Raw genomic sequence first — 12,619 nt, 5'->3', positions numbered from 1 at the left:
AATTTTGAATACTTGAACAGAAAGTCTAAAATATTACAACACTAAAATTAAAAATGTATAAGGAACAAAATTAAGATGTTGTCGTCTCTGGTTTTGACTAAGGAAAGACAATATATGTTGAACAATATGTAAAAGAGTTTTCATATCACCTTGACCAGTGACTCAACATTTACTCAATACTTGTTCTCCCTTATTTCACTCTGACCGCAGAACCAATGTTTTTTTTATGCCAACAATAAGAACAGCTTCAATTATTAGTTCTTTTCTACCTGTATAGTTACTTCATTGCCCATTTCTGTCCCTCTACAATTACAGGGCAATAAAAAGGGAAGCTGACTCAATGTATTTTTCTCCTCAGGTGAGACAAAGGGAGGACATACTGGGATTAAGATCCAAAATCGTCCTTGGCAGTGTTTACTTCAGTTTCTCCTATGAATTTTCTTCTATTATTGCTTCACCTGCCTTATATTACAAGATGCTGTCAAGATGTTTAAAGACTGTCCTAGTAAAACCAGTAAATTATCTCCTAATGATCAGTCTAGATAGGCACTGGTATCACTTACCTCTGTTAAATACCTAATAACATTTTAAACTAATGAACTCTAGGATACAATGAGAAAGACTGAGTTTAATTAATATAGTGCATAGATATAACCCTGCCGATATGATAGGTTTTTTTAAATATCCTTTATGTACACTTTTCTTCATAAAGAGTGAATGCATGTAATTTCTTATGAGATCACAATCAACATGTACCTTTCATATATCATAATTTTTTTCTTCAAAGTGCTTGACAGGTATTAAATAACTGATCAGAAATATAATTCTGGGCCATTAAATTATGACTGCATGACTAGTTTCTCCACTAAACTAGGAAAAATAAAACAATTCCTTCCATTTCACTTAATATAATGAAATTACTCCTTGTCATCATCCACCTTATATGTCCAAAATGGTTATTATTAATATAAAAGCAAAGTGGTGCCTTTGAAGAGTTTTCTGAACACAACATGAATCACTTTCAAAAAGATTGTAGAATATACATTTTAAATAAGTAACCTAGATAGGATCAACTTTCAAGCATAATTGGTATTTATTTGATTAATGTGTGTTGACTACAAATATTAGTAATAGAGTTTAAAGAGGGAAAAAAGTATTGCCTAAGGATTTTTTTCCCCTTAAAATTGCTGGGAAGAATTGATAACTAATAAAATTCCAGTTACTTATTTATATCTAAATTTTGAGTAATTGTGTAATGCAAAATTTTGTGGTATTGTTTGGACTCTTCCAACTATGAGAACAACTCTGGACCTGGAAACCATACTGCATATGACCAAAATTAAATTTCTACTTCTGGCTGCACCAGAAATTCCAGTATGGTCAATTCTGATAAACACTAATGATCTCTAAAAATGTTCGCAAACTTAACCTAGTTAATTTTAATATAGTATCTCAGAAAGTTATACCACTACTTTTTCTTCTAATAGAACTTATAAAAATTAATGTAAACACAGAATGAAAAATTATATAAAACCATAATTTAAACTTATTTACTTCAGTTATCAAACACATAAAAAGACTGAGATGTTATTGTGAAAATATTAAATGTATAATGTAGATGAAAGATGTCCAAGCCATCTGAATTACTTCAACAATTGAACTAAAACATACATAATGTATTCATATTATTAGACCATATTTGAATATGTAAATTAGATGACTATTAGCTATATCTAATGTAAATTAGATACAAGGAAAACAGTCTAGTTCTATATATGATGTAAGTAAAATAGAGATTATACTATGTTGCACATGTCTATACCTTTTCTAGGGAATTTCAATACTTTGACTTCAATGTTATGGTTATTTTTTTACAATAGATGAAGGAAAATTAGATAATTTTTTTTTTCTTATCTTAAAAATAGAATAAGTAAAAATTAAATAAAGATTTCTTTAAAATGTCAAGAAAGGTAATATTGAGAAAGAAAATAAAATTCCAACTTCTAACGTTGCTCTGTGTTAACAATACTGTCAGGTTCTCTTTTTTTGTTGCAGTGGAAGAATTTAAACTAAAAACAAAAGACCGGGCTGTGGGAGAAACAGCACCATATAGTGGATGCTGATTCACAGCATACACACTGTACTGGAGAATCTTGCCTTAACCCTACATGGCATTGCCATCTAGCTGGCATTAAATTTTCAAAAGGCCATTCCAATGTTATAACAAGCCTGCTGTTTCAGCATGGTGGGGAATATGGTAAGACCAGTGAGTTCTATGAACATGAATCATTGCCACTCTTCTTTTTCTGTGAAATAAATTCTTTGATCAAACACAATGCTTTGTGGAATGCTATGACAGTGGATAAAGCATTCTGCAAGGTCCACAGATGGTACTTTTGGCAGAAACATTGTATTCAGACAAGCCCAATCCATATCCAGAGTAAGTGTCTATTCCAGTAAAGACAAAATGCTGCCCCTTCCATAATGGAAGCTGTCCAATGAAATCAACCTGCTCTCAGGTTGCTGGCTGATCACCTTGGGAAATGGTTTCATAACTCAATGTTGGTCTTTGTTGCTGACAGATTGGGCATTCAGCAGTGGCGGTAGCCAGATTGGCCTTGGTGAGTGGAAGTCTGTGTTGCTGAGCCCATGCATAACCTCCATCTCTGCCACCATGACCACCTTGTTCATAAGCCTATTGAGCAATGACACTGGTGGCTGGAAAAAGAGGTTTATTGGTATATACAGAGTGGATAATCCTATTCACTTGATTATTAAAATCCTCTTTTGCTGAGGTCACCATTTGCTGAGCATTCGCATGAGACACAAATTTCTTCACATTTTTTTGTATCTCATTCAGAGAGGTCTATTGACATACCTCTTCCCAAATTTCCTCATCACCAATTTTCCAATCATGGACCAAGTCCCTGAACAACCAGCCAAAACAGTGGCCATAGTCCCTGAATCATGCATCCGGCCATTTCTCCTTCCAAGCAAAGTGAAAAACCAAGTACACTGCTTGAAGTTCTGCCCAATGGCAGCGTCCTTCAGGAAAGTAATCTTTACCACTGCCCTTCAGGGATGTCCCAGAAAGGGTCTGTAGTGCCACGGCTGACCACTTTTGTGTGGTACCTTCATGTTGTGCAGAAACATCTAAGACCCGGCCTCAATCTTCCTTTCTTTCCTTTGTAAATGGATTGTAGGGAAATTTGCATAGAGCCATAGGTTAAGAAGGAGAAGGCAGTATATCAGGAGTAAGAACCATGGGCATTTGGGTCACTTTTTCAAGTAACTTGTGCATTTAATGCCTTATCACATATGTATACCACTTCCATTAGACGATGGAGTTCTCTTGTGCATGCCCAACCTTATGGCTTAGTGGGTCAGGTAACACTCAGCCCATGATGGGCACCTCAAGTTACATGATAATCCAGTGACCTATGGTTAAGTGCTCAGTCTGTAATAAGGCCTAGTAGCAGTCCAAGAACTATTTCTCAGAAAGGAATTAGTTATTTGCAACCGATGGCAGTACTTTGCTGTGAAATCCTAAGGGCCTGCACTGAGCCTGCCAAAGACTCGAAACAGCATCCCTCTCTGCCACTGACCCTTGAAGCATCATTGGAACTGATAGATCCTATGGCCCAAGTGGCAGAACAACTTGTACAGTAGCCTGGATTTGTTGTAGAGCCTTTTCTTGCTGAGCTCCACTCAACACTAGCAGCTTTTTGGGTCACATGATAAATAGGCTGGATTAACACGCCCAAATGAGGAATAAATTGCCTCCAAAAACTGAAAAAGTCCACTAGATAGTCTCCCCCAGCCCTTTTCTTTTTGTTGTTGTAGGTGGGACCAGATGTAAGAGTTTACCCTTTGCCTTAGAAGGGAATCTCTGGACTCGCCCCACAAAAGCACTGGACACCTAGAAATGTCATCGAGGTAGAAGGTCCCTGGTCTGTTGTCACATTTATTTCCTCCCCTCTGATATGCAAATGCTTTACCAAGAAGTATAGAGTAGTAGCAACATCTTGCTCACTAGGTCCAATCAACATACTGTCATCAATGAAATGGACCAGTGTGATATACTGTGGAAGGGAAAGACTATCGAGATTACTGAAAACTAAATTACTACATTGTTTTGCTGGCTTTGCCAGCTGCAAGCTAACCCCTAGTGGTCTTTATTGGCAGGGATGGAGAAAAAGGGCATTTGGCATACCAGGTACCAGGGGATGTATTAATTTGCTCTAGCAATGAAACTACATCTGGCATAACAACTACAGTTGGAGTCATCACCTGATTTCACTTACACTAATCTACCATCATTCTCCAAGATCTATCTGTCTTCTGCACAGGCTAAATAGGGGAATTGAATGGGGATGTGGTAAGAATCACCATCCCTGAGTCTTTCAAGTCTTTAATGGTGGCACCAATCTCTGCAATCCCTCCAGGAATTCAGTATTACTTCTGGTTTACTATTTTTCTAAGTGGAGGCAGTTCTAGTGGCTTCCACTTGACCTTTCCAACCATAATAGCCCTCACTGCACCAATGTTAGGGAACCAATGTGGAGAGTCTGCCAGCTGCTCAGTATATCTATTCCAATTATGCATTCCATAACTGGAGAAATACCCTTGGGCCCACTTGCAAGGTGGACCTGAGCACTGATCATCTGACCTCCATAACCTTCTACTCTGATGAGTGAACCACAGTGATATTTTGGGTCTCTTGGAGTTAATGTCAATTCATAGCCAATGCCCACTAGTCCCCAAAAGGTCTGATTATTTCCATTTCCCTAATGCTCAATTACTCTCATAAGTGGCCATAGATCCCTTGGGCAAAGTCTGGGAGAAAGAGTAACAATATAAATTTTTGGCGGTGAACCAGGGTTCTTCCTCAGGGGATCTGCCTCCCCTTTATGCAAGGGCTTCAGGGTCTGTAGAGTGTCTCAAGTCTGAAAATTCAGGGGCCATGACTCTTCTCTTTCTTTCTCTCTCTCTCTCTCTCTCTCTCTCTCTCTCTCTCCCTCCCCCTCCCTCCCTCCCTCCCTCCCTCCCTCCCTCCCTCCCTCCCTCCCTCCCTCCTTCCCTCCTCCCTTCCTTCCTTCATTCCTTTCTTTTCTTTTCTTTCTTTTTTTTTTTTTTTTTATGGTCAGGCTGGACTTTTCAATTGACCAAAAAATTTTCTGCTTATACAGATCAAGTAAGAATTGAAAAGGCTTCCTCTCTGTTTCCCTTCTAGGAACACCATGATCAGCTAGCCTATACCCAGGTCTGTGCGAGTCAACTATTCTAATTGCCGCTTTGATTCTGCGGTCCATTACGGCACCTCCTCCCGCCTTGCCTTGGCAGTTGAGTACCACCATTTGGCCCCTACCACGACATGACCCAGTTACTTCCATTTATTATGACTCTACTCAAATCCCAGCAGGCCCTTAAAGGTGAGGTACAATGTGTGACCAGTGAAGAGGTGGCTTCACTCCACAAGAGTGAACCATTTACATTTCTCAATTCACTGACTGCAGTCCCCACTGTGATGTTTGGCCTACAGAACACAGAGATCACAGAGCATTTCAAAGGATGGTGGGGCTCCTTTCAGAATTTATATCTCATAGTCATAGTGAAAGGTATATCTTCCAGAACTTCATAGTGTGGGTGACTAGATTTAAAATGAAAAATCTACTCCAACATTTTGGTACCCCTAAGCCCATGAATCCCTTCCTCTATATTCAACCAAGGCAAGTCTGGTATTTACAGCATGCTCACTGTGGGCCACCTGTTGGTACATATTTCAGCCAAGCAATCAAACTGTTAGAGCCCTTTGTACCTTCCTGAGCTGTAATATTAAATTCAGAATATCTGCTTAATAAGCCAAATCAGTAAAGTCATCCTGATCCAACTTTATGTTCCGTGATAGTGCCACATTCTTAATATCCATTCCTACACATATTCCCCAAAGTTCTGTCTGTATTAATTAAACAGCTCAAGTATTTCTTTTGGAGTGAAGCCACTTCTTCATTGGTCACACTTTGTACCTCACCTTTAGGGGCTTGCTGGGATTTGAGTAGAGCTATAGGTCTAGAAGCAAAGAGGAGTGATGAGGGTAGGCTCTGAGCAGCCAGCATTTTTTTTGCACAGCAACTACCTCTGGGGAGGCCATTTTAATTTCCTCAGGCAATGCAGAGTTAATCTCCTCAGATTAGGGTGGAAAAGATACTCGTAAGGGGAGTGGGAAGGCCTCGCCCACTGGCAAGTAGGACTCATCAGAATCAGAGGCCCAATGTCCCTAGCTTCATCAGGATCTTCCCAATCAATGCCCTTACTTTAACAGTAGACACTCATCCAGGCTGGGAGTTTAACTTGCACTGTAATTCAGCCAGTCACAGCATGAGATTCTGCATTTGATTTTCAGCAATCTCAGCCCTGCAGGTAGAGGAGATATGTCTCTGAGGGCACATAGAAACGGTCAGGTCATTTATGTAGCACTTGAGCTGGGAATTTGAATCCTTGAGCTCACCCTTTCCTTTCCCCATTTTCTCTAGCAACTGTAGGAGCAACTAGCCAACCTCATTATATTTGTTAGTTTGCCCAAAATGTTCGAAGTCTCATACACAGCCACTAGCTCCTTGCTTCTTATAAGTGTTAATGCAAAGGGTCTGCTTCCCTGCACACATCCAAGCCCCCCCAGCCCACCCCACTGCCAATAAAAATACCCATGAACAGGAGATTGCAGCAGAGAAAGTAAAATTTTATTTAAGAAGTTGACGCCAACCCCAGAGACACAGGTGAGGTAATGCTCCCAAACACCTGGCTCCCCATGGCCTCTAGTGGGTAGGCTATATACTGGAAAAAAAATCATTCATCATGTTGCCTATGGGAGTTGGGGTCATGGGCTTTAATGATTGGTTGGGCCTAAGGTTAAGGGGTAATTGATCATGGCTGCATGTCCTGGTGTCAGTCGTGGCATTGCTCTGTCCTGTTTCCAGGGGCCGTGGTCTGTGGGGCCATTCTGCTTTCATGAATCCAGAGCTAAAACATAACTGAGGCCAAGGTGTTATCTTTGTTTGACTAAAACCTTATTCTAGTTTGGCATTTGGTTGTTGTATCTTGGTCATGGTTGATAGACATGATTTATTCTTAAGTGAGTTTGATGCTGAGCAGAACCTAATGTCCTAAGGGCTTCATGATTAAAAGGAGCGGACATACAGTATATGTACAGGTAGGTGGACCTGGAGGAAACAATGCAAGTGAGTCAGAGTTCTATCAGGATAAACAAAGCCAGCTTGGATTAAAGCAGAATGCACGCTAAAGGCATGAAGCCCACGTGTGGTTACAGAAGTGTTTGATTAGTAGGAGTATCTAATAGAGATAGTTTGTACATCTCTACTGCCAGATCCTGCCACAGGCAGTCAGTACTCTTTTTACTGCTAGAAGTAGAGTATCTTTACATTAGCATCTTCACATGTAATCAAATCATTTTCTGTCCCTATATGTACCCATATATGGCCATTTTAGACGTAAATTTAGGCATTGGTAACTGGTTCAAATAACTAGTACTTCTTGTGGATCTCGTTCCAGGAACTATGTATTTTATAATTCAAACTTATTTTATTATTTGTGTTCTCTATAAACAATATCTGAGACAATTAAATCCAAATTTTGAATGTAATATGATAGATACCTATCCTATTTCTGAATTTAACATGTTTCTGTTTGAATACATTACTCAACATGTGCCTTATTCTCATAGTAGTTCTGACCTGACACTGATATTTAACATATGAAGTAAAATATATCTTTTGATTAAACATCAGTGAAATCCACATGCAGTTATTTTATATTAATAAATTAATAACTATATTTACACGAGTTAAAATGTCTACCATTCAATCTGAATTTTGTCACCCAGCATATTAATGAGAATAAAATAACTTCATGCTCTTTTTTTAAACGTTGAAATCTGTTGATTAACAAACTTTGTCTGGCATCGTTTTGGGCCACTCAGCATCTGAGACCTCTTATATGGCAAGCCCACTTTCATATCGAAGTTGAAACGCCGGGTTGTTGCTTACCAAGACTCTGTTAGAGCTAGAGGATGGCATAATGTCGGTTCTGCAAATGAGATTCACCAGTAGAACTATCAATATTCTTTCTGCTGGCAAGTAGTGGCAACTATGGCAACTACACCTGATTTCCAGAGAAAGCAGAAGCAGGAGTTCTGTTGGCAGTATCCAGTGACCCGTGGTGGTGGTGCTGACGGTGGCATCGAGTGTCCATATCTAGCTGGAAGGTTGAGAGAGCTTCTGTGTCATGGTTTTGGATGTAGCCTCTAAATCCAGTTCTCTAACTTACCCAAGGATTCTGTGAGCTAATATTATTTTCATAAATTACTATTCTGCCTATATTAACCAAATTCTGACATGGCACTGAATAAGGCCATTCTACACACATTAACAGAAATTGTGTAGGGAAAAAAACTATATAAATATCGTCATTATTACCATTATTTTGGATGATTTTATTTCTTACATATAGACTGTTAAATTTCTATAAGTTTAAATTACGCTTCTTTCATTGCTAATTCTTTTTTCTACTTTGCTAATTTTTAGTGTTATTATTTCTTTTAAAATTACACAAGTACAGGCTTGGTTTACATATTATTAAAAATTGAGAATTGAGAATACTGAGTATTTGGTGTTATCTGAAGTTATATTGTATTATTATGGCATATATGGGTCCTGGCAATCAAATGCTATTTTGGGAGACAATCTTTTCTTCATGATTACGTAATTAGCTTTATCCTTACCTTCTCTCCTCTCACATCCAATTAGTTGTCAGATCCTGTTGGTTCTGCTTTCATGATGCTACTCACAAAACTTTATTCCTACTACAACCATCCTATTCGAGGGTGTTATTAACACTTTCTGGAACTTTTATTTAATGAATCTTTCTTTCTTCAATCACTTCTGTCTCCAATCCACTCTGATGCCAGTTTGAACTTGTAAGAGCAGAACTATTAGCAATAATCTTTGTTTCTCACCCTGTCAACTAAGTTGAATATGAAATCCACAGCTTAACATGTAAGACCCTCCACACTATGGCCTCAGCTCACCTTCTCAAACATATTTGTTACTGCTCTCCTAAATATACTGAACTAGAATAGAACTGGCCGTTTCGTTCTTAATTAAACAGTGACTTTATTTTTGCATTTGTATCTCTTTGCTTGTCCTATTATCACTGCCCATTGCTTCCTTATTCCTGACCTATATCTCCTTTTGGGAGATACCATCCATAAAACAGGATCTCTTCAAATGTCTCCTGATTCCCCAACAAAATATAACCTTCCCGACCTCTGAAATCACAGAGGAGTTTGCCTAAACCCCTTTCCAGAGACTTATAGTGTATTAAATTTCCATTATCAGATTACGAGCATTTTTCATAAATTATCCCTTATACTATATCTTCTGCAGGATGTACATGTTACTTTAAACTCACAAGGTATATAATAAACATTTCTTAAATTTAATTCATTGATTATAGGTATTTGGTGATTTTCAGGTTGCACTGAGATCATGAGGCAATGGGAAATGGATCAAATAAATTTACAAAGTCTCTAAGGAGGAATGAAAAATGTCTGAGACTAGTAATGAGCAGAGAAGAATCAGGGTGTGTGGACTGAAGTGAGGAATCTAGAAGTGATTGTTATTTCCTGGGATCATTATGCCTCTGCCAGTTAAGTTTTCTGCAGAAGGGAATGAAGCTTTCACTGGCATCAATGAGCACAATTGTATGGAACAAATTATCTAGAAAGTAGTAGTAAAGAGCTTCAAATTGGAAGTTAAAATGGTATTATCTTGTGGTGACTGATGATTTCTTTGAAAGTGTATTTTAAGTATTCAGTACAAATTGCCATGTGTTTTTGTCTATAAAAGCAAGTTGGCAATGCAGTCTGACAAATACACTTTTGGTTTTGATTTAAAGACAAGCACATGAGTAGATTTCTGTACACCTATGAAAATATGAGAAATTATATCTTCTATTTAAGTTAGGCTTGTCTTCTAAAGGACCTCTATGTTTCTTTAATATTGAATTTGTGTGATTGTTTTATTGTAGAAAGCAATTATTCTCTCAAAGGAAGTTTTTAATGGAACAAGCATTTGGTAATACAATCTGTTATTATGTGCAAATATATAAATGCTGCATGAAGGACACTAAATGTGGCTCTTAATCGTGAATACTTGCACACACTACAGAATTAGTTTTAATTTATAAAATATCTTTATAGTTTAAAAAAAATGCCTGATAATTAACAAAAAACGTCGATGCCTTCATCCTTTCTTTGTAGTTAAGGTAGAAAAGCCAAAAACTTGTGCTTTTTTTTTTTTTTAACAAAGTGACAAATTTGTGGATATTGGTTTCTATGAGTAGAAAAATCCCTGCTTGTAATCTTATATATCCTGAGAAGATAGTTTATTACATTGGGTAGAAAAGTCAAATTAGAATAGAAATTACAAGTGCTGTCTCATGATTTAAAAAAACCTGTATTTGTTCAGATTTGGCAGATATTTTAAAAATAATTTTTGAAAGAATATTGAATTAGAATGTAGTGCCAAGGCAGCAATGCACAGTTGTTCAGGCTGCAGACTGCATAACTCCATGAAACCCATATATCTTACAATTGGCTATGTAACTTTGCAGTAAAAAAATGGCCCCTAAACCAGAGTGGATTAGCATAACAGAGTATTTGTTTGTTTGTTTGTTTGTTTGTTTTTGCTCATGCTATATGACCACTCCTAATCAGCTACTCTTCTGCTACATGTCACCTCCATGCCAGTTTCTAGGCTGAAGATGTTTCTCCCATTATGAATTTTTTGGTTGTGATGAAAGCAAGGAAAAGAAGCATAATGAAGTACATCCATGTTCCTAAACTTCCATCCAGAAATAAGGAACTTTCACTTATATTTTATTGGACAAAATAATTCAAATGACTACAGTTAACCAAGGCATGGATGTATAAGGCTTTCATAAGACTGGGCAGGGAATTTTGGAGAACAATAATATAATCTACCAAAACACCATTCATATGAATAAATAATGAAGCCTGTATGTTTTCTACTTCATTTAAATTCTGAATTTTTATGTTTGGAATCTTCCTATATGTTCTTTTAATTTCTTTAAAAACTCTACTGTATGTTGAGGTATGGCTAGTCAGATTTTTAAAATCTTATTTAAAAAAAAAAAAAAAAAACCTTATCCAAATTAACTAAAGAATGAGCTGAGACAGGTCATTAATTTTGAAGTTTAAAACCCTGAATATTAATAATGAAGCTAGCCAGCTGATAACTCTCTGTGTTTTAAGTTATAAGGTGTCATAAAATATTACTTTTGTTATCTTTTATGTTATCAGACTGTATAGTGTTTATTGAGATGCTGTTCATGAAGAATAGCCTAATTTATCCAAGTCATGTTAGTATATGATCAGTTTAAAATCAACAATATTATGTATTAATACTTAATTCTAATGGATAATAAGTTTTGAATTCTATCATACATAGAAGAAATACCTTACAACTTTCATTATTAGTTCCATAGCATCAATTTTAATGTTACAAAGCTTTAATTAATTATTTCATTACTACACAAATTAAGATTTTGGAAACCCTGGAAATTACCAACAAGTGACTCTGGAGGAGAAAGAGTATAAGGATAAGAAGAAATCTTGAGGAACTATAGATTAAAATAAAGGAATGTTTATAGAAGAACAAAAAGTCTATACTATCATACAAGCCAAAGCAGAATTATCAAGAAGGAAGTACATTCAACATTGCCCAATAAAATATTGGAGTAGAGAATTTAGAAAGGCATTTGGTAGCTTGTTTATGGAAGCCTTTAAAATGTGTTTTTTGTGAAATGGGGTGGAGTCCAGGTTATAAAGGGCTAAGCAAGTGGTGGGTACTGGCATGAATATGGCATGTACAGGCTGCTTGTTTGAAAGTTTTTTGTAAGACGTCGGAGTAACAGCGTGTGTGTGTAATGAACTAAATGGGATATAAGTTTCAAGAAATGTGAAATATTCAGGAGCAGGAACTATCTATATTAGCTATTTTACATCTCCTGCAGAGCTTTGCACAGTTTTTGACACAGAGAAGTCTTAACAAATAATTGTTGAATTACGGAATAAATGAGAAAGAAGACCAGCTGGAAAGCTATTAACTTTCTTGTCCAGAACCCTGAAACCCTCATCCTTACAACTATTTCAGGAATAGATAGCTTAAGCAGAACTGTCTAATTGCACTGTCATTCTTACTCTTTGTAAAATCACTGACTAGTACTTACACAGGAAAGAAAGATGAATTGCTGAGACACAACTTTAAGCAAATAAAAATCAGTCATATAGTTAGACACAGTGCCAAATAGGTTTTTTTGTTTGTTTGTTTGTTTGTTTTGTTGGGATGAATTTTTAACTGTTGCTTCTGACCCATGAATAATTCTCACTGTAGGTTTTCTGCTTTGATCATAACATTCAGAACGTATCATGTCCTAACATAAGGGAATTGCTCTAAAACTTAGAAAGATACTTAACTGTTGCACTATCTATCAGTAGCTCAAATGGCTTCCTGTGAATAAT

The 12,619-nt window shown here is 37.0% G+C and overlaps 1 protein-coding gene across 1 annotated transcript in view; it reads left to right on the top strand.

The window, feature by feature from the left end:
• Positions 1 to 12,619, top strand: part of EPHA6 (EPH receptor A6) — an 860,810-nt gene that overhangs the window by 307,305 nt on the left and 540,886 nt on the right.

This window comes from Rhinolophus sinicus, chromosome 17, assembly GCF_057876585.1.
Source record: "Rhinolophus sinicus isolate RSI-liver-muscle chromosome 17, RSI-T2T, whole genome shotgun sequence".
Lineage (NCBI taxonomy): Eukaryota > Metazoa > Chordata > Mammalia > Chiroptera > Rhinolophidae > Rhinolophus > Rhinolophus sinicus.
The sequence above is the reverse complement of the archived record's forward strand: the minus strand, read 5'-3'. Positions and strand labels throughout refer to the sequence as shown.